Here is a 21,254-nt window from a genome sequence, read left to right on the forward strand (position 1 = left end):
GTATCCAGGAAAATGATAATAATGAGATATCATACCAAAATTAATGAGATGCAGCCAAGGCAGTTTTTCCTTTTTTTGTTTATTTATTTGTATTATTACAATAATCTTGTTGTGAGAGTAATCATAAATCCCCCTCCACCTAAAAAGTGGATGAGAAACCTCAAAAATAGAGAGAGAGGAAAAAAAATGTACTTCAGTTTGTGTTCAGATTCCAATGGCTTTGTCTCTGGGATGAACTGCCTTCCCCATCATAGCCACCTGAGAAGTTGCTTCAATATTTTTTTCCACAGTTGCTCTCAATATCAATTTCCCTCTACTATATTTCTCCCCACTCTCATATATTACATTCTCTCTCTCCTTTCATCCTGTCCCTGTCCAGAAGCATGTTGTATCTGAAATACCTTCTCCCATGATTTTCCTTCTCCTATACCACCAACTCATACCTTTCCTCCCCCATTCCCTTTTATTCCATCCCTTTCCTCTCATTTTTCTCTAGGGTGAGATAGATTTCTATACCCTGTTAAGTGTGTATGTTATTTCCTCTATGAGTCATGTCTGATGAGAATGAAGGCTCATTCATTCCCCCTCACCTTACCCCATCCCACTCCATTGTAAAAGCTTTGTCTTGACTCTTATATGAAATATTTGGCCCCCTTCTTCTTCTCATTTCTCTTCCTTCCAGTACTTTCCTTTATAGCCCATTGACTCCATTTTTTTTACTATACTGTGCTATGCTATACCATTATATTTAGCTCCTTCCAGTGCCTTGTCTATATATTCTCCTTCTAACTGCTCTGATGAATGAGAAAGTCCATATGAGTTATCAGTATCTTCTTCCCATGCAGGAATACAAACATTTCAACCTCATTAACTTCCTCATAATTAGTTCTTCTTGTCAACCCCTAATATGCTTCACCTGAGTCCTGTATTTGAAGATCAGACTTTCTGTTCAGCTCTGGTTGTTTCAATAGCAAAGTTTGAAAGGTTGTTCAGTTTTTCTGGGTATTTGATTCTTGGTTGTCAACCATGATCTTTTGCCTTCCAGGATATCACATTCCAAATCTTATGTGTCCTTAATGTAGATGCTGACAGATAACATGTAATCCTGACTATAGAGCCATGGTAGTTGAATTGCTTGTTTCTGGCATCTTTTGGGATTTTCTCTTTGACTTGGGAGTTTTGGAGTTTGGCTATGATATTCCTGGAAGGTTTTCTTTTGTGATTTCTCTCAGGAGGCAATTGGTGAAACCTGTCAATTTTTATTTTATCCTCTGCTTCTAGGATCTCAGGGAAATTTTGCTGAATTATTTCTTGAAAAAATGAAGTCCAGGCTCTTTTCCTGGTCATGAGTTTCTGGTAGTCCAAAAATTTTTAAATCATCTCTCTGGATCTGTTTTCAAGGTCAGTTGTTTTTCCAATGAGATATTTCACATTTTCTTCTAATTTTTGGCTTTTTTGGAAGAGTTTTATTTCTTCCTGATTTCTTGCAAAGTCATCAGCTTCCTTTAGTTCCATTACACATTTGAAGGACTTATTTTCTTCAGAGAGTTTTTAATCTCTTTTTCCAGCTGGCCAATTCTGCTTTTTAAGGCTTTCTTCTACTCATTTGCCTTTTGTGTTGCTTTTTCCATTTGCTCTAAACTGGTTTGTGAAGTATTATTTTCTTCAATATTTTTTGTATTTCGTTCACCAAGTCATTGACTTAGTTTTCATGATTTATATGCATCGCTCTCATTTCTCCTCACAATTTTTCCTCTACCTCACTTAATTGCTTTCAAAGTCTTTTTTGAGCTAATCCATAGTCTGAGCCCATTTTCTATTTCTCTTGGAAGTTTTGGATATAGAAGCTTCGATTTTGTCATCATCTGAGTATGTATTTTAGTCCTCCATGGGATCAGAGTAATTTTTTATGGTCTAATTCTCCTTTTACCTGTTGTTTGTGCATTTCCTCAGATTATGACTGATTTACTGCACTTCCAAGACTTTGGAGGGTTTTGGGGATAAGCCACAGGGATCTTAATTACTTTGAGGTCTTGTGACTCTGACTGCTCTCTTACCTGTGTTCAGGCCCTCCCCTCTGCCATGAAGCTGTGAGGATGGTCCCTGCTAGGCTATGGTTTTTGGGAACTCAAACTGCAACCTGGATCTGAGCATGGGCAAACAACTGACTCCTGCCCCAGGGAGAATAGAGAGACCTCTGCAGTCTCCCCTGACCAATTTACCATCTATGGACTGAGAGGTCTGTATGTGCTGGGTAGCTCTGCTGACTCTGGTTATAGGTTCTTAACACAGGGATGTTCTAATGTCAGAGTTCTGCTCCACACGCACTGTGGTAAGGCAAAGTTCTCTCATCATCTCTTCAAGCTATTGCCAATGATTAAACTGCCTCTCTATTATGGATCCAATCTCCCAGCCTGGCTAAGCTGTGCTTCAGCTGCAGTTGCATTGTGGCTTTTTTTCAACCCCTGGTGCCAGTGGAGCAAAACTGTTCAGGAAATCTTCTAAGTTGTGTGGACTAGGAAATTGTATCTCTCAGTCTTTTTGTGGGTGCTGTCCCCTCTAGATTTTGGCCAGAGTCATAATTATTTGATGATATTTGGAGTTTTTTGGGTGGGAATGAGTTTCCAGGAATTCCTGACTTCAACCCACCATCTTGGCTCCACACCCTCCAAGACAGTTTTGAGAGGAAACATTATATCTCTAAATGCCTATATGAATAAAATAGAGAAAGAAGAGATCAATGAATTGGGTATGCAACAAAAAAAAAGCTAGAAAAAGAACAAATTAAAGATCCCAATGAAACACCAAATTAGAAATTCTGAAAATCAAGAGTGTGATTAATAAAGTTGAAATCAAGAAAGCCATTGATCTCATAAATAAAACTCAGAGTTGGTTTTATGAAAAAGCCAATAAAAGATAAAAAAACCTTTGTCAATCTAATTAAAAAAAGAGAGAAGATAACCAATTAACCAGTAGCGAAAATGAAAAGGGTGAACTAACCAGCAATGAGGAGAAAATTAAAGAGATAATTTGGAGCTACTTTGCTGAACTGTATGCCAATAAATTGAATAATGTGAGTGAAATAGATGAATATTTACAAAAATACAAACAATCCAAATTAATAGAAGAGGAAATAAATTACTTAACTCCAATTCTGAAAAAAGAAATTGAAGGAACCATCAATAAACTCCATCAGAAAAAGTTTTCAGGGACAGATGGATTTACAAGTGAACTCTACCAAACATTTAAGGAAAAAAAATAATACCTATTCAAATTCCTATATAATTCCCACTTAATCTATTTAAAAAATTGGAGAAAATAGGAGAAAAAGGAGTTCTGCCAAACTCCTTTTATGACACCAAACAGATAAAGAAAATTATAAACCAATCTCCTTAATGAATATTGAAGCAAAAATCTTAAATAAAATTTTAGCAATGAAACTGCAGCAAGTTATTACTAGGATAATACTCCATGATAAGTTAGGATTTATACCATGTAGGCAGGGATTGTTCAATATTTGGAAAACCTGTTACGTAATTGAACATATCAATAACAAAACCAAGAGAAATCATATGATTTTCTCAATAGATGTTGAAAAAGCATTTAATAAAATACAACATCGATTCATCTTAAAAACACTAGAAATTTTAGGAATAAATGGATTTTTCCTTAAAATAATTAATAGTATCAATCTAAAACCATCAACAACTATATATAATAGGAATCAATATGGAGGATTTCCAATAAAATCTGGGGTTAACTAAGAATGCCCATTATTACCATTAGTATTCATTATAGTATTAGAAATGCTAGCTGTAGCAGTAAGAGAAGAAAAAAAATTGAAGGAATCAGAATTGGCAATGAGGAAACAAAGCTTTCACTCTTTGCAGGTAATATGATGGTATACTTATAGAAGCAAAGAAAATCATCTAAAAACCTACTTTGAAACATTTACCAAATTCAGCAAAGTAGCAGGATATAAAATAAACCCACATAAATCATCAGCATTTCTATATATGAACAACAAAGCCCAAGAGTGAGAGCTAGAAAGAGAAATTCCATTTTTAATAACTATAGACAATATTAAATATTTGGGAATCTACCTCCCAAGACAAACCCAAATATTGTATGAGCATAAAAAAGCCCTTCTTACCAAAATAAAGACAGATCTAAATAATTGAAGAAATGTCAAATGTTCATGGTTAGGTAGAGCTAATATAATAAAAATGACAGTTTTATGCAAATTAAATTACTTATTCAATGCCTTACCAATTAACCTACCAAATGACTACTTTACCGAGCTAGAAAAAAAAAAGGTAATAAAACTCATCTGGAGCAACAAAAGGTCAAGAATAGCAAGGGAACCAATGAAATTATTTTATTCCTAAGCATGTATGCACCTAGTTTTATAACATCCAAAGTTCTGGATGAAAACCTACATAAATTGCAAAGAGACAGATGAAAAATTTTAATATTGAGAGATCTCAACCTTCCTCTCTCAGAATTAGATTATTCAAAACACAAAATGAGCAAGAAAGATATTACAAAGGTGAAGGAAATCTGAGAAACCTTAGATATGATAGACCTCTGGAGTAGCTAAATGGGTAAAGAAATGCATATACCATTTTCTCAGCAGTACATGGCATCTTTACCAAAAGTGTCCCTGTATTAAGACTCCAAAATCTTAGACTCAAATGCAGAATGGCCTAAATAATAAATACACACTTCTCAAATAATAATGCAATAAAAATTACATGTAATAAAGGGTCATGGAAAGATAAAGCAAAAGTTAATAAGAAATTAAATACCTTCATCTTATATAATTGGTGGATCAAATAGCAAACAATAGAAATAATTATTAATTTTATCTAACAAAATGATTCTAAAGAAAGAAAATACCAAAATTTATGGGATGCAGTCAAGGCAGGTTTGAGAGAAAGCTTTATATCTCTAAATGCCTATATAAATAAAATAGAGAAATAGGATATCAAAATGCTAACTTGACTGTTCCCTATTGAGAGGATGGGGTTATGAAGGAATGGTAGAGAGAAATTTTGTAACTTGTAAATATGCATGTACAAAAACATGAAAATTAAAAAAATAAAGAAGAGAAAGAAAGAAGGAAAGAAAGAAGAAATAAATGAATTGGCCATGCAACTAGAAAAGCTAGAAAAAGAACAAATTAAAGACCTCCAATTAAATACCAAATTCTAAATTCTGAAAATCAAGAGAAATAAAAAAAATTGAAAACAAGAAAAATCATTGATCTCATGAATATAAAAAGTCAATAAAATAGAACTAGATAAATCTAACCACAAAATATATAAGAAGGAAGTTAAGGAAGTGAATGAAATCTTAGAAATCTTAGACATAATAGACCTCTGGAGAAAATTAAATGGGGATAGAAATGAATATACTTCTTTCTCAGCCATGAACTAAGGCAAGGTCAAGAAAAAGCAAGGGATGAGATGAAAAATATATAAAGGAAGGTGGCCTAGCTCTACCAGATCTAAAACTGTACTATAAAGTGGCAGTCATTAAACTTCCTGGTACAGGTTAAGAAATAGACTAATGGATCAGTGGATTAGGATTGTTTCAAAAGAAACCATACTAAATGAATACAGCAATCTACTATGTGACAAACCCAAAGACATCAGTTTCTGGCATAAGAATTCACTATTTGACAGAAATGGTTGGGAAAACTTGGAAAATAGTATGGCAAAAACTAGGCATAAACCCACATCTCACACCCCATACCAAAATAAGGTCAAAATGGGTACAGGATTTAGACATAAATGGTGCGCTCATAAATAACTTAAAAGGCCAAGAAATACTCTTTCTATCAGATCTATGGAAAGTGGAAAAATTTATAATCAAACAAGAATTAGAGTACATTATAAACTGCAAAATGAATGATTTTGACTATACTAAATTGAAAAGGTTTTACACTAATAAAATCAATGGCTGCCAAAATTAGAAGGAAAGCAGAAAGCTGGGAAACATTCTTCACAACTCGTAGTTCTGATAACGTTCGCATGACTAAAATATATACAGTATTACATCAAATATATAAGGTTACAAGTCATTTTTCCATGGATAAATGCTTAATGGACATGAAAAGACTGTTTTTAATATTAAAACAACTATGATATATCACCTCACACTTGTTAGATTGACCAAGATGAGAAGAAGGGAAAATGGTCAATGTTGGAGAGGCTGTGGGAGGATTGAGATATTGATGCATTGCTGGAGTTGTGAATGGATCCAATCATTTTGTAGAGCAATGTGTAACTATGCCCAAAGTGCAATAAAAATATTTATTCTCTTTGACCCAGAAATTCCAATTCTAGGCTCAAATACAGAAGAAATCATAAAAATTGGAAAAGTTCCACATGTTCTAAAATATTTATAGCAGCTTGTTTTGTTTTATCAAAGAATTGCAAATTGAGGGGGTGCCCATCAATATGGGGAGGGATAAACAAGTTAAGATACAGGAATTGTAGAGAATATTATTGTTTTATAAGAAACCATAAATGGTCAGACTCTTGAGAAGCATGGAACAAATGTCTTACAGAATCTGGTGCTGAGGAAACATAACAGTACAAAGAGAATAATGTGTACATTAACAACAACATTGTGAGATGATCAACCTTAATGGAAGCATCACCTCTCAGCAATTCAGAGAACTAGGCCAACAGTATTAGAAAGGCTATGGACAATGTTATCCCCATCCAGAGAAAAACAAAACAAAACAAAATAAAAAAAATATACATTTCAGAATCTGATGAACACTTTATGAAAATTACCTATTATGTATCTTTTCCCTTAATACTAATTCCTCATACCAAAAATGACTAATCTGTAAACATGTTGATGAAAAATATATGCTAACCTGATTGTAACACACTGAGGGTAGGAGGGTAGGAAGGGAGGGTGAAAAGAAATTTTGTAATTTAAAAATATACATGTGCATATTGATAAAAAAGTAAAAATTCTACTCACCAAAAAAAGTAAAAAAAAACTATAGTTAAACAAGTATACTCTATCCTAGATTGTTCTCTTTTAAGGAGAGGGAGAAGAGATAATAGGGACTGAGAAAAATATGAAACTCAAAATCTTACAAAAATAATTTTCAAAAACTATCTTTTCATGCAGTAAGAAAAATAAAAAATTATAACAAAAAATGGACACTTTATTATTATAACTATATTTTTCAACCTAAGCAACAACATCTGAATGATTATAGGGGAAAAATGGAAGAAATTCATCAATGGATAGAGAAATGTATACTTTCAAGAAATTTGAGTAAGCTAAAGTCCCAATTTTAAAATTTGTATTTTGATGGGGGAAAAAATCTTATTTTTAAAATGGTCTCCTAAATTTAGGAAAGTCGATACCTGTATAATAAACAACTTTGTCGATATTTAATTTTGATTGCATGATATTCTCACCCATTGAATAAAGTTTGTAAATTCTTCCTTCCTTTTCATCTATTGTTTACTTCAGATTAAGGTCAAATAATATGTTTAACTTCCAATAAATGGAGACTTGATAACTAGGCAAGACAAATGATCAGAAAGCATTTTCACCTGGCAGTACCTGTGGGAACTCTCCTTACAAAGTAATTTTTTTTGACTTTTTGTCTTGAACTTTCAGTTCTTACCTGATACTATTGAAATTGTTTTGAATTTTAGTTCCTATCAAAATTATTTGAGTATAGGAAATCAGAATGTATGAAAATGATGGGCAATCCTTCTCCCTATCCAGATCCCACTAGGATCAAGGGTTCAGAATAATTCTTTTAGATAGTGGGATCTACCTCTTTTTCATTTTCTTAGAATACTGAACCTTCCCATCAACACTTTATCCTAGTCCTTCAATAGGTTTTGTCTTCCCCAAATAGAATGTGGGCTCCTTTTAAACTTTCTATGTTCTTTATTAGTCTCCTTAGCACTTAGCATATTACTTGACATATTTTGCTTATCTTTTCAGTTCCCTGAGTCCTTGTTTGTGCATTGTTTGCATCCCCATTATATTCTGTTGATTTAATACTTCCTTCTTGTTTCACTATTTAGTTTGATTCCCTTGATACATGCCACATAGCAATTAGTTCAAGGAATAGCAGCCTTGTAAAATAAATAATTCAAGTGAGGATCTTAAAAACTGTCCATAAGTATTTGAAAAGTTTTCTTGTGAGGAAGAGCTTAAAATTTTCTTATTTAGCCCAAAAGGCAGAACCAAATGAATGAAAATTGTAAATATCATTTTTAAAAATAGATTTAACTGCAAGAAAATCTATCAAAAAATTGAAACTGCCTCAGTGTGATTAGTTTGGGAAATTGAGGTTTCTGACTCATTTCAGGTCTTAAAGAAATGATTGTATATTACTTATAAAATTATATTATATTGGGAATTGTTAAGTGTTCAAATTGGGTTAGATGATATTTGTTTTAGAATTAGTTTCAACTCTAAAATTTGCTAATTTCATTCTTATTAAGAAGCAGTATTCTGGATCAATATCTATTTTACTTCAGTTTTCTTTTTCCTATCCTTGTACTTTTCTTGCACATTACACCAAAAGAATGACATTCCAAAAGTTCCAAAATTACTACAACTAATTTTGTACTAATAATATATCAGTGATCCACTTTGGATGAATCCAGTAACTAAAAAATATCATCATTGTTTGATGTAATATGGACATGGAGTCAAATTCCAACTGTGAAAATTAAATTTTATATATATTTGTAATCTCCACTTAACTGCTTATGATTCTCCTGTTATGAACCTAACCTATACACTATTTTATTGTTATTGAATTTAAGCTCAGAGGATACATTTAAGGATAAGATGAAGTGAACCATAACCTGTTTGTGGTTTAGAAAACAATTTAGAGTCATATAAAGTAAAAAGTGCCCTATAAAAAGGTTATGATTGTTCTCTGATGATGTTGCCATGCCTCCTCATTGTAATGTTGCTCCCTTCTATTCCCTCACAAAATAGAATTAACCAATATGAAAAATGAACCTAAGAGTATTCATGAGAAGGAATTTCCAAAGAATTATTTCATTTCTTATCAAATAGGACATTTTAGATGTAAAGTTTCTCTCCTCCACATTTAATCCCCATGAAACTAAAATTTGCATTTAGTTCCCTTCTGCAAACATACTTATCCTTGAAATCATTCTAAATCAACCACAAATCTAATCTTCTTATGTGAATTAACCTTGGGCTATGTGAATTTATATCACTTAATTTAATTTGGAGGTCTCAATTATCTCTTCTTTTTGTCTAACTTCTGCACAATTGGTAAGATAAGTCATTCAAGCAGTCCGATTTGCCATGAAAAGTCTTCATGCTACCAGATATTATTTCATCTTGATATAGAGTCATGTTCCCTTTGGGTTGGAAGATCATAATCTTCCTAAATTAATTTCCTTGCTTGCAATAACCAAGAGTTTGTCTTCCCTAACAAATCATATATCTCAGCCATAATTCTGGTAAGGCAATAGGTCTTTGCTTTAGGGACTGAAATGTAACACTTGAAGTTTTTTGACAGAAGTAATTCAGATTTATTTAAATAAGGACTTACCAGACTCAAATTCGATCAAGTTGAAACCAAAGGAACATAGTCTAGGCAAAGGCACACAACAAGCACCCATACCTAAAATCTTTGGGACCACTATGTACCCTAGGAATAACTTTTCTCCCTTTCTCCCCTGCACTCTATTATCATTTGTTTCAAGGTTCTCATTAAGAAGCATGGATGACAGACTCCAAGAAATAGGTGCATAGGAGAAGGAAGCTTCTCCCAAAGTTGGGAAGGCATTCTAAAGGACTCTAAAGGTGATTCCGAACCTTCAAAAATCATTCATGCCTTCCCAAAGACACTGCATCTTCAGAAAAAAAAAGAATAAGTAACAAGCAATCAAACAGAACTACTAAGAGAAATCAGGCCACCAAACAGGGAAAGTCCCCTCCTGTAACCCACCTGGAAGTTAGGGAAAGCAAGGAGGGAAGGTTCTGTGCTTCCCATATGTGACTTATATTGAGTTAAAGGGACTTGTGAGGTATATAAATTATGGCAATTTAGCAACAAGGGTCAATGTGAGAATGCCAGTGCTGCCTTAGGGAATTGCAAGACTAAAGTTTTTAGAAAGCTAAAATGACTATCAACATGATGTGTGCATGTGTGTAAAAAAAGGAGCTGACTACTGTCTTTATTAGAAAAAAATATTAGGTAATTCATGACAGAGTTGAATTAGAGTTCTCAGGGTTAAACACATTTTTTTTAAAGAAGGTGTCAAAGCAATTAGCAGTCGCTCTTTTGAATTTTCATTCCAAGGACCAGGATCAGCAACAAGTTCATGTGCTAATGTCTAAAATAAAGAAATCAGACATTTTTAAAGTGAATAAAGTTACTCCTGTTCACAAGATAAGTATAAACCCTCGTGAATTTGTTAATTTTTTTCCTTATTAGTGTATATTACATATACACATGTATATATGTGAACATTGCACAACTGTATGTGCCCAAATATGTAATAAGTAGAGGAGTGTGAGACTCTATAGTCAAAACTTTTACTCAATAGCAAGTGAAAACACCACCAATGCAAAATTTTGTACTAACAAGATTCCAGCTGTTAGACTCTAACCCATCTGGGAAAAAGACCTCCACCTCCACTAGAAAACTAACCAGACCAAGATGAAATCAACTGTGATATCTGGGAAATTATCAATGCATCTAGTACTACCATGGTTTATGAACAGATAAACATCTGATGCTTCCATCTGAGGTCATTTATCCTGGGCAAATAATCCCCCCCAACCAAAAAAGTGCCTGTAATCTTCTCTCCCTCTGCTTCCAGAGAAAAAAACAAACCAGAATCATTTAGAAAAAAATGGATCACATCCTCAGTCTCAAACATCAAAAGACTGGAACCAGTCAGTGGACTTCAAAACTCACAAAATTTACCCACCTCACCTTTTCTCCTCTCTCTCCCCCATTGATAAAGCTGGTCTCAGCCAACAAAATTTGGATACCATTAATGGGGAGGGGCTTGACTTAGATTTATTAGGAACAGTCTTGAAGTGGGGGAGAAGGGAACTGAGAACAAGAGCTCTGGGAAAGGAGGGGGAGGAAGAGGGGAAATGGAGGGGAGAAAGATTTTGATTTCAAAATAGCTCTCCTCAGACCAAACCCAAACCCCTCAAGCAGGAGACTGAAAATGTTATCCATTTCCCCTCCAGGTCCTGAATTTCTTTAAGAAATTGCAATAGCCAGAGGCAAGTTCCTTTCTGGGTTTTTTATTTCTTTTGTAAACAAATTGGCTGTGTCCCAACCAGAGGGAAAGAAGTGAACAGTATAAAGGGTAAGTTAAGGTTTCCTGTATCCCAGGAAGTACCCTGAAATGTATCTGGAGAGTACTCAGAATGTCCCTGGCATAGTGTTATAAGGCCCTAGATGATGATAGCAGTAAGAGCAAGAACCTTGACATAGGTGAATACATTGTGTACATATGTCTCACTTCACATATGCACATGTCACAAATGTCAGCAGACATGGAAAAAGCAGAAAGCAGAGGGGGAAGATATGTTTGGTGGCTCAGAAGGGAAATATAGACTGTATAATGTATTTAGCAAATGTGATGGCAATGATGGCCTGGCTGGTGTGCTCAATGATTAAAAGTGAGGTCCACAGGCAGAAAAAGCTATGAAGTCCCCAAAGGTTTCCAAAATATAAGCATAACTGGCTCCAGATTTGGTGATGGTGGTTTTCAACTCTAAATAACAGAGGTCACCAGTAACAGAATATACATCCAATAGCCCACATAACAAGTGACAACCTATAGCAGGCACTGTTGAACAGGATTCTTTTTGGAAACCTCCTTTTTCACCTCAAATTGGAACCACTTGTTCCTTGAGTGCTTGGTAGAATATACTTGTGAATTCATCTGGTCCTTGAGAGGGATTCCTCTGGGAACCCTGAGGATTTGTTGTTAAGTTCACAGTCCAGACCAGTGAGGCTTGCTAAATGGGTATCCTGGGCAGCCACTGCTGGAGTTCTCCCAGTCCACCCAAATTCAAACCACAAAGGCATCTGCTCCTACCATGACAGTTCTCAGGTTAGTCCCTCAGGTCACCCTGCCATCAATGCTCCAGACCTCTGCTCTCTGCCGTGGTCATGCTCATCTCCCCTCAGACCCCCATGATAGACATTTCTGGAAGACAGTGTCCTCTGTTCTTTTGTGGGTTCTGTCAATCCAAAATCTGTTAAGAGGTCTGGTTCATGTTGGCTCTGAGAAAAAAAGCAGGAGAGTTAAAAAGAATGCTTGACTTCACTCTTCCATTTAACCAGAAGGCTCAATATTATACTTTAAAAGAAGGAAACATAATGGCAATGTTAACCTTTCTTTCTTAAAGTTTTAATATTACAAAATAAATCTCATTATTCATTAAAATACTAAAATCTCTAAATCTAATTTTGAGATTCATTTTAACTACAAATATCAACAAAGATTTGATTTTTAATTCTCAAAATTTTCATTTTAATAATCTTAGTATTTCAGATTTATAAAAGTTTGATAAATTTTATAATGCTTTTATTATTTACTGGACAGTGAATAAAGTGACAAAATTAGATTAAATTAAAAGTTGATAAATGAGAAATTCAAGAAAGGTGAAAATCAAAAAAATAAGGTATAATAATAATACCAGAAGACTCCGTTTTTTTATCATCAATAAAAGGAAATTACTTTCCATACTTTTTAAGTAATAGTATGGTCTCCATTTTTTAAGTATGAGAAAACAATGATGTTAAAAGTCTATTCCTGTTTAATGTTGATATTTCTATTTATTTTTCAGTTTGGGGGGCCAAGTGACTTGCCCAAGGTCACACAGCTAGGTAATTATTAAGTGTCTGAGGCCAGATTTGAACTCAGATACTCCTGACTCCAGGGCCAGTACTCTATCCCCTGCTACATCTAGCTGCCCCTAATGTTGGCATTTCTAGAAGAAAACCATGACATCAGGAAGATAATGCGTGACATGCAAGTGGATTGAATTTATATATTTATTTTAATGTTTTTATTGTTTTTGACGTTTAAAATTTTTCTCCCAATCTCCCTTCCCTCATTGCACCACCCACAAAAGGCAGTCTGTTACTCTTTACAATGTTTCCATGCTAAACATTGATCAAAACTGAATGTGTTCAGAGAAAAAATCATATCCATAAGGAAAAAATAAAATATGAGACAGCAAAATTATATAAGTTAACTTTTTAAAAAAAAATAAAGGTAATAGTCTTTGGTCTTTGTTTAAACTCCACAATTCTTTCTTTGGATCCAGATGGTGCTCTCTATCCAAGATACCCTAAAATTGTCCCTGATTCTTGCACTGATGAAATGAACAAGTCCATTAAGTCTGATCATCACCCCCATGTTGCTGTTAGGGTATACAATGTTCTTCTGGTTCTGCTCATCTCATGCAGCATCACTTCATGGAAATCCTTCTAGGCTTCTCTCAATTCCTATCCCTCCTGGTTTCTAAATGAACAATAGTGTTCCATTAAATACAATTACCATGATTTGTTCAGCCATTTCCCCAACTGATGAACATTCACTCAATATCCAGTTCTTTACCACCACAAACAGGGCTGCTATGAATATTTTTGTGCAAGTGATGTTTTTACCCTTTTTCATGATTACTTTGGGGTATAGACCCAGTAGTATTATTTCTGGATCAGAGGGTATGTACTGCTCTACAAAAAGGCTGAATGAATTCACACCTTCACCAACAATGTATTAGTGTCCCAGATTTCCCACTTACCTTCCAACATTGATCATTGTCTTTTCTGATCATATTGACCCATCTGAGAGGTGTGAGGTAGTACCTCAGAGATGTTTTAATTTGCATGTAATGATTTAGAGCAACTTTTCATATGACCATGTATCTCTGATTTCCTCATATGTAAATTGTATCTGGTATACTTTGACCAATTGTCAATTGGGGAATTGCTTGTTTTTTTTTTTTTAATTTGATTCAGTTCTGTATTTAGAAATGAGTCCTTTATCAGAAATACTGGTTGTAAATATTGTTTCCCAAACTACTACATTTCTTTTGATCTTGGTTAGAACGATTTTGTATATGCAAAAGCTTATTAAATTAATGTAATCTAAATGATCTAGTTTATTTTTATTGAGGTTCTCAATCTCTTCCTTGGTCATAAACTCCTTCACTTTCCATAGATCAAACAGGCAAACTATTCCTTGGTCTCCAAGTTTGCTTATAATATTGACTTTTATGACTAAATCCTGTAACTATTTGATGCTAAATTGATATTGGGTGTGAGATATTAACGTCTAATCCAAGGTTCTGCCATGCTAACTACCAATTTTCCCAACAGTTTTTATTGAACAGAGAGTTTTTATGACCAAAGCTGTGTTTATCAAAGAGCAAAGCACTGTAATCATTTCCTGTTATCTCTTTTGTACCAAATCTATTTCACTGATCCACCACTTGATTTCTTAGCCAATACCAGAGAATTTTAATGACTGATGCTTTATAATATAATTTTAGATGTGGTAGGGCTAAGGCACCTTCTTTTGTACTTTTTTCCTTTGAATTCCTTGAAATTATTGACTCATTTCTCTATATGAATTTACTTACAATTTTTTCAAACTCATTAAAGTATTTTTTTGGAATTTGGATTGGTAGGGCACTAAAAAGGCAATTTAATTTAGGTAGAATTATCATTTTTATAATATTAGCTCAGCCTATCCATTAGCAATTAATTTTTGCCCAGTTATTTAAATCTGATTTTAATTCTGTGAGAAGTGTTTTGTTAGTTGTTTTCCTAGAATTTGTGAGTCAGCCTTAGCAGGTAGACTCCCAAGTATTTTATATTGTATGAAGGTACTTTTGAATAGGATTTCTCTTTCTAGCTCTTGCTGTTATATCGTGCTGTTAATATATAGAAATGCTGAAGATTTATGAGGGTTTGTTATATATCCTGTCGCTTTGCTAAAGTTGCAAATTGTTTCTAGTAGTTTTTAGATGATTTTTTAGGATTCTCCAAGTATACCATCATGTCATCTACAAAGAATAATAGTTTTGTCTCTTCCTTCCCAATTCTTATTCCTCCAATATCTTTTTTCTTCTCTTATTGCTGAAGCTAACACTTCTAACACAATATTGAATAGTAATGTTGACAACAGGTATCCTTGTTTCACCCCTGATCTTATTGGGAATACCTCTAGCTTATCCCCTTTGCCTATAATGCTTGTTGATGGTTTCAGATAGATACTGCTTATTATTCTAAGAAACAATCCATTTATTCCAATGCTGTCTAGTATTTTTAGTCGGAATGGGTGTTGTTTTTTGTCAAAGGCTTTGTCAGCATCTAAAGATAAAATCATATGATTTCTGATAGGTTTGTTATTGATATAATTATACTAACAATTTTCCTTATATTGAACCAACCCTACATTCCTGGGATAAATCTTGGTGGTCATAGAGTATTGTCCTAGTGATTAACTGCTGAAATCACTTTGCTAAGTTTTTATTTAAGATTTTTGCTTCTATATTCATTAGGTAGATAGGTCTATAAGTTTCTTTCTCTGTTTTGACTCTTCCTGATTTAGGTATCAGCACCATATTGGTGTCATAGAAAAAGTTAGGCAGAATTCCCCCTTATGTATTTTTTTCAAAGATTTAATATAGAATTGTTACTTAAATGTTTGATAGAGTTCCTTTGTGAATCCATGTGGCCTTGAAGATTTTTGCTTTAGGGAGATCAATAATATCTTCTTGAATTTCTTTTTTCTGAGATAGGGTTATTTAGGTATTTAATTTCCTCTTCCTTTAACCTGGGCAACTTATTTTTTGTAAATATGCTTCCATTTCACTTAGATTATCAAATATATTGGCATATAGTAGGGCAAAATAATTCTGAATCATTACTTTAATTTCCTCCTCATTGGTGGTAAGTTCACCTTTTTCATTTGGTTTTCTTCTTTATTTTGCTAATCAAATTAACCAGAGGTTTATCAATTTCATTATTTTCCATAAAAGCAACTCTTGGTTTAATTTATTAGTTCAATAGTTTTCTTTCTTTCAACTTTATTAATTTCTCCTTTAATTTTCAGTATTTAATCGAGGTGTTTTAATTTTTCTTTCTCTAATTTTAGTTGCATATTTAGTTCAATGCTTTCCTCTTTCTCTAATTCATGTAAACATTTAAAGATATAATATATGCCCTGACAGATACCTTGCATGTATCCCTTAGGTTTTGGTATGTTGTTTCATTATTGTCATTATCTAAGATGAAGTAATTAATTCTTTTTATTATTTTGGTTTGATCCACTCATTTTTTAAAATGAGGTTATTTAGTTGCCAATTAGTTTTAATTCTATCTCTTCCTGGCCCATTTTTTCATGTTATTTTTATTGCATGACAATCTGAAAAGGATGTATTCATGATTTCTGCCTTTCTACATTTGATTATCAGGTTTTTATACCCTACAAATGGTCAATTTTTGTGTAAGTGACATGTAAAACAGAAAAAAAGTATATTTCATTCTGTCCCATTCAGTTTTCTCCACAGGTCCATCATGTTTTCTAACATTCTATTCCCTTCTTTAATTTCCTTCCTGTTTATTTATGGTTAGATTTATCTAAATGTGAGAGCCAGTGGTTGTGCTCTCCTGCCAGTAGAGTTTTGCTGTCTATGTCATTCTGTAACTCATTCAACTTCTCCTCTAAGAATATGAATGCTGTACAACTTGGTGCATACATATTTAGTATCGAAATTGCTTCATTTACCCTGGTACCTTTTAGGAGGATATAGTTTCTTTCCTTATCCCTTTTAATGAGTTCTATTTTTGCAGCTTATTTGTCTGAGACAAGTATTGCTACCCCTGCTTTTTTTTCACTTCAGTTGAAACAAAATATATTTTTCTCCAACTTTTTACCTTTGCTCTCTCTATATTTCTCTGCTTCAATTGAGTTTCTTGTAAACAGCATATAGTAGGCTTCTGGCTTTTAATCTACTCTGTTATTCACTTATGTTTTATAGGACAGTTCATCCCATTCACATTAAAATTAATAACTCTTTATTGCCCTCAATGCTATCTTCCTTCTGTTTGTATTTTTCCCCCTTTTTTCACTTTATCCATATTCCCCAGTTTTTTGTTTCTGCATACCACTACCTTCAGTGTTTGCCTCCTTATATCCAATGCCCCTCCCCTTTGTTTCTCCTTTCCCTTTTTTTCTTTCTTCCTTTCCTTCCTTCTTTTAGTTCCTCTTTTCCTCCCCCCTCCCCTTTCCCTTTTTAATACTTGAAAAGTATGATAAGTTTCTTAACTTAACTGGGTGTGTGGATGTTGCCTTTAAGTCAATTCTGATGATAATAAGATTCAAGCAGTTTTCACCTCCTCCCTTATTCCCCTCTATTGCAACAGGTCCTTTATACCTCTTTATGTAATATGATTTACCCCATTCATTCTCCTCCATTCTCCCTTCTCTTTTCTGCCCCCCCCTTTTTAAGGAGATATGTTTTTAAATTATTCTATCAGAGTCATGTATAAGTCATCAGTGTCTATTACTTCTGACTAAGTATATTCTCTCTAAAACAGTTAAAATCCTCCAGAGTTATGAGAATTTTTCTCCCAGGTGTGTATATAGCCATTTTCATCTTACTGGATAGCAGTTTTTTTTTTTCTTTACTCTTTTTTTTACCTTTCCATATCTCATGTTTGAAGTCCAAATTTTCTATTTAACTCCAGCCTTTTCAACATGAAAAGTTGGAGGTCTTCCATTTTGTTAAATGTCTATATTTTCCCTGCAGAGAAGACTCAATTTGGCCACGTAGTGAGTTCTTGACTACAGTCTAACTCCTTTGTTCTTTGGAATGTCACATTCTAGGCCTTTGATCCCTTATTGCTGATGCAGCCAGGTCCTGTGTAATCCTTACTGTTGCTCCTCAGTATAGAAATTGTTTCTTTCTGACTGCTTGCAGAATTTTCTTTTTTATCTGACAGCTCTGGAGTTTAAACACAATAGTTCTTGGTATTTTCATTTGGGGATCCTTTTCAGAAGGGGATTAATGTATTCTTTCAATCACTCTTTTGCCTTCTAGTCCCATCATATCAGAGCATATCCATCACTGATTCCTGTAACATTGAGTCCAAGCTTTTATTATATTCAATTTTTTCAGACAGTCCAATGATTCTTAAATTGTTTCTCCTGGATATATTCTCAAGGTCAGTCATTTTGCTCATGAGTGATTTTGAATTTTCTTCTATTCTTTTCTATATTTTGGTTTTGGTTAACAGATCCTTTATTGCCTCATGAAATCATTAGTTTTCATAGATTTCATTCTTTCTTAAGACAAGAATTTTCTTCATTGACCTTTTACAACTCTCTTTCTAATTAGTCAATTCTATTTTTGAAGGAGTTTTCCATTTGTCCAATTGAGATTTTGAGAGAATTCTTTTCTTTTTGCATTTTTCCAATTTTATTTTCCAAGGATCTGTTTCTTTGTTTGAGATGGTAATTTTCTCTTGTTTCTTTTCCCAATTTTTCCAACTGATTTCTAAACTCCTTCCTGATTTCTCCTGGGAAGTCTTTCTGGACTGGAGAACAATTCATATTCTCCTCAGAAATTCTGGATATCTCTGAGTTAGGATGTTAGGATCTTTTAGTTCAAGGTAGTTTTATATGGACCCCCACACTTTCTCCTGACCTTTCTTCATTTTCCTAAGATCTTGTGTTGGGGGAGGGCTGGTTCAAAGATCTTTCATGTTGAATTTCCTAGAGGATTTGCTCATGGGGCAAATTAATTTTAGGTTGGTCTTCAGTTTTCAATGCACTGCTCCTGGACTGGCTCTCTCTCCCTCCAGCTTGGCCACGGTCCCCTGAGACAGACCCTTGGTAACTGTTCTTCTCCTAGCTTCTTTTATGTTTTGTTGATCAAATTTCTGTTAAGAGGTTCCTTTCATATTTGATTTGATGGAAATACAGAACATCTTAGAATAGTGCCTGGCTTCTCCCCACCATCTTGGCCAGAGGTGAGTTGAATTTGAATGGGAGGATATTATAAAAAGACACCATTCTTCCTTTCTACTTCAGCATCTCAATATGCACTGGTATGACTATTGATTATCTTTAATGCTATAGGGGACCTTAACCTTTTAAAATTACTTCTTTCCCAGGTCACAGTTTGACTGAGACAATGCTCATCCAGTGATGAAATATTAAGTAAAAAGATGAACAAAATATGAATGTAAAATGCTAATGTGACTATTCCATGCTGAGGAGAAGGGGGTGGGAAGGAATGATAGAGGGAAATTTTGATACTTTTAAATATGCATGTACAAATGGATGAAAATTGATTAATTAATTTTTAAAAATGTAGGAGTGATGAGGAAAAGAGTCTAACAGTGACCACTGAAAAAAATCAAGTTGGAAGATTAAGACCCTTAGGATTTCTCTGTGATTAAGGAAATTAATAAAGAAACAACCAAAAAACCCAGCAAAAACAAACCCTCTTTTGCATAGTTCAAATTAAGTAAAAGTATCATTCCGTGATGGCCAATCCTTATTTTGCAATAAAAACAAATACATAAACTGAAATCCTGTTTTATTAATATACAAATTTTACTGAAATTTGAATTCATATAATTTTCCCTCCAAGATGGCTCTGGCTGATACAAGATGCAGATGATTACAAACTCCAGAAGCTTACTTGATAAGATTCTTCAAAAGCAATTTCATATTATTCCTCATCTAACTGAAGATTTACAATTTCTTCATAAACAAACTAATGTCTGAGCTACTTAGCTTACAAGATTTATAGTCATCTGACTAGTATGTCCCCATGGAAGAAAAACACAAATAGTACATATCACAGGGACTAATGAGAGAGGTGACTTATATTGATTCAGTAAATGTTGTCTTGTAAAGTTTGCTTTTTGACACAATGGGCACTTAAATTTGCAATACTCAATAGAACTTACTTCTCCCTCATAGGTCTCTGTGTTATCAGATGTAAATATCTTATTCTTGTTATAATTCCATACTGAATCTTGAGAGATCTGAAAATTTGGAATAACAAATAACACATGATACTCATTCTGATACTTGTTATTAGATTTGTAATGATGACTCATGCAAAATTTGATCCATTTTCCACAGTACTAGTAGATACCATAAAATTTCCTCAAGACATTTTTGTATGGATGTATCCAGTTTGATATTAATTATTATTTCTCCCCTTTCTACTTACCTTTTAGATATAATCTTGAGTCTTGTATTTGAAGACTGAATTTTTGATAAGATTAAATTAAAAACGTTTTGCACAAACAAAACTATTGTAACCAAGATTAAAAGGAATACAGCATTGTTTCTGGCAAAGATTTCATTTTTTAAAATAGAGAGAATTGAGTGAAATTTTTAAAATAACAAGTTATTTCCCAATTGATAAATGCTCAAAGGATATGGAAAGGCAGGTCTTAGTGAAAGAAATCAAAGTTATCTATAGTCCTATGAAAAATTGCTTTGCATCATTATTGATCTTAGAAATATTAATTAAAATAACACTGAGGTACCACCTCACACCTCTCAGATTAGCAAATATGATTGGAACAGATAATAATTAATGTTGGAGGGGATGTGAGAATACTGGGACACTAATAAAAGTATGGTAGAGTTGTGAACTGTTCCAATCATTCTGGAGAGCAATTTGGAAGTATAACCAAAGAGTAATAAAAATGTACATACCCTTTGATCAACTATTAAGTCTGCATCCTGAAGAGATCATGGAAAAATAATACAAATACCCCATGTGCAAAAATATTCACAGAAGCTCTTTTTGTAATGGCAAAGAATTATAAATACCAGAGATATCCATCAATTGGGGAATGACTCACCAAATTGTGGTATATGGATACAATGGAACACTATTTTATAAAACATCATGAAGGACAGGTTTCAGAAAAGTCTGATATGATTTCCCTGAATTGATGTCGAGTGAAATGAGCAGAACCAGAAGAATTTTACACACATTAACAAGAACATGGGGTTATAATCAACTACTAGGGACTTGTTCATTTTAGTTGAACAATATCAAAGGCAATTTTAATGTCCAGAGAAAGGACTGTGGAGTTTAAATGAAGACCAAAACTTATTATTTTCAGTTTTTAAAATTTGTCTTACACATTATGTCATTTTTTCTCTCTAATGTTTTCTTTCTTCCTT

At 33.6% G+C, this 21,254-nt stretch overlaps 1 pseudogene; it reads right to left on the reverse strand.

Annotated features, from left to right (window-relative positions):
• Nucleotides 1-19,722: 19,722 nt before the first annotated feature.
• LOC141496541 (E3 ubiquitin-protein ligase RNF138 pseudogene) lies at nt 19,723-20,239 on the reverse strand (annotated as a pseudogene).
• Nucleotides 20,240-21,254: the final 1,015 nt, after the last annotated feature.

The sequence above is a fragment of the Macrotis lagotis genome, chromosome 8, assembly GCF_037893015.1.
Source record: "Macrotis lagotis isolate mMagLag1 chromosome 8, bilby.v1.9.chrom.fasta, whole genome shotgun sequence".
Classification (NCBI taxonomy): domain Eukaryota; kingdom Metazoa; phylum Chordata; class Mammalia; order Peramelemorphia; family Peramelidae; genus Macrotis; species Macrotis lagotis.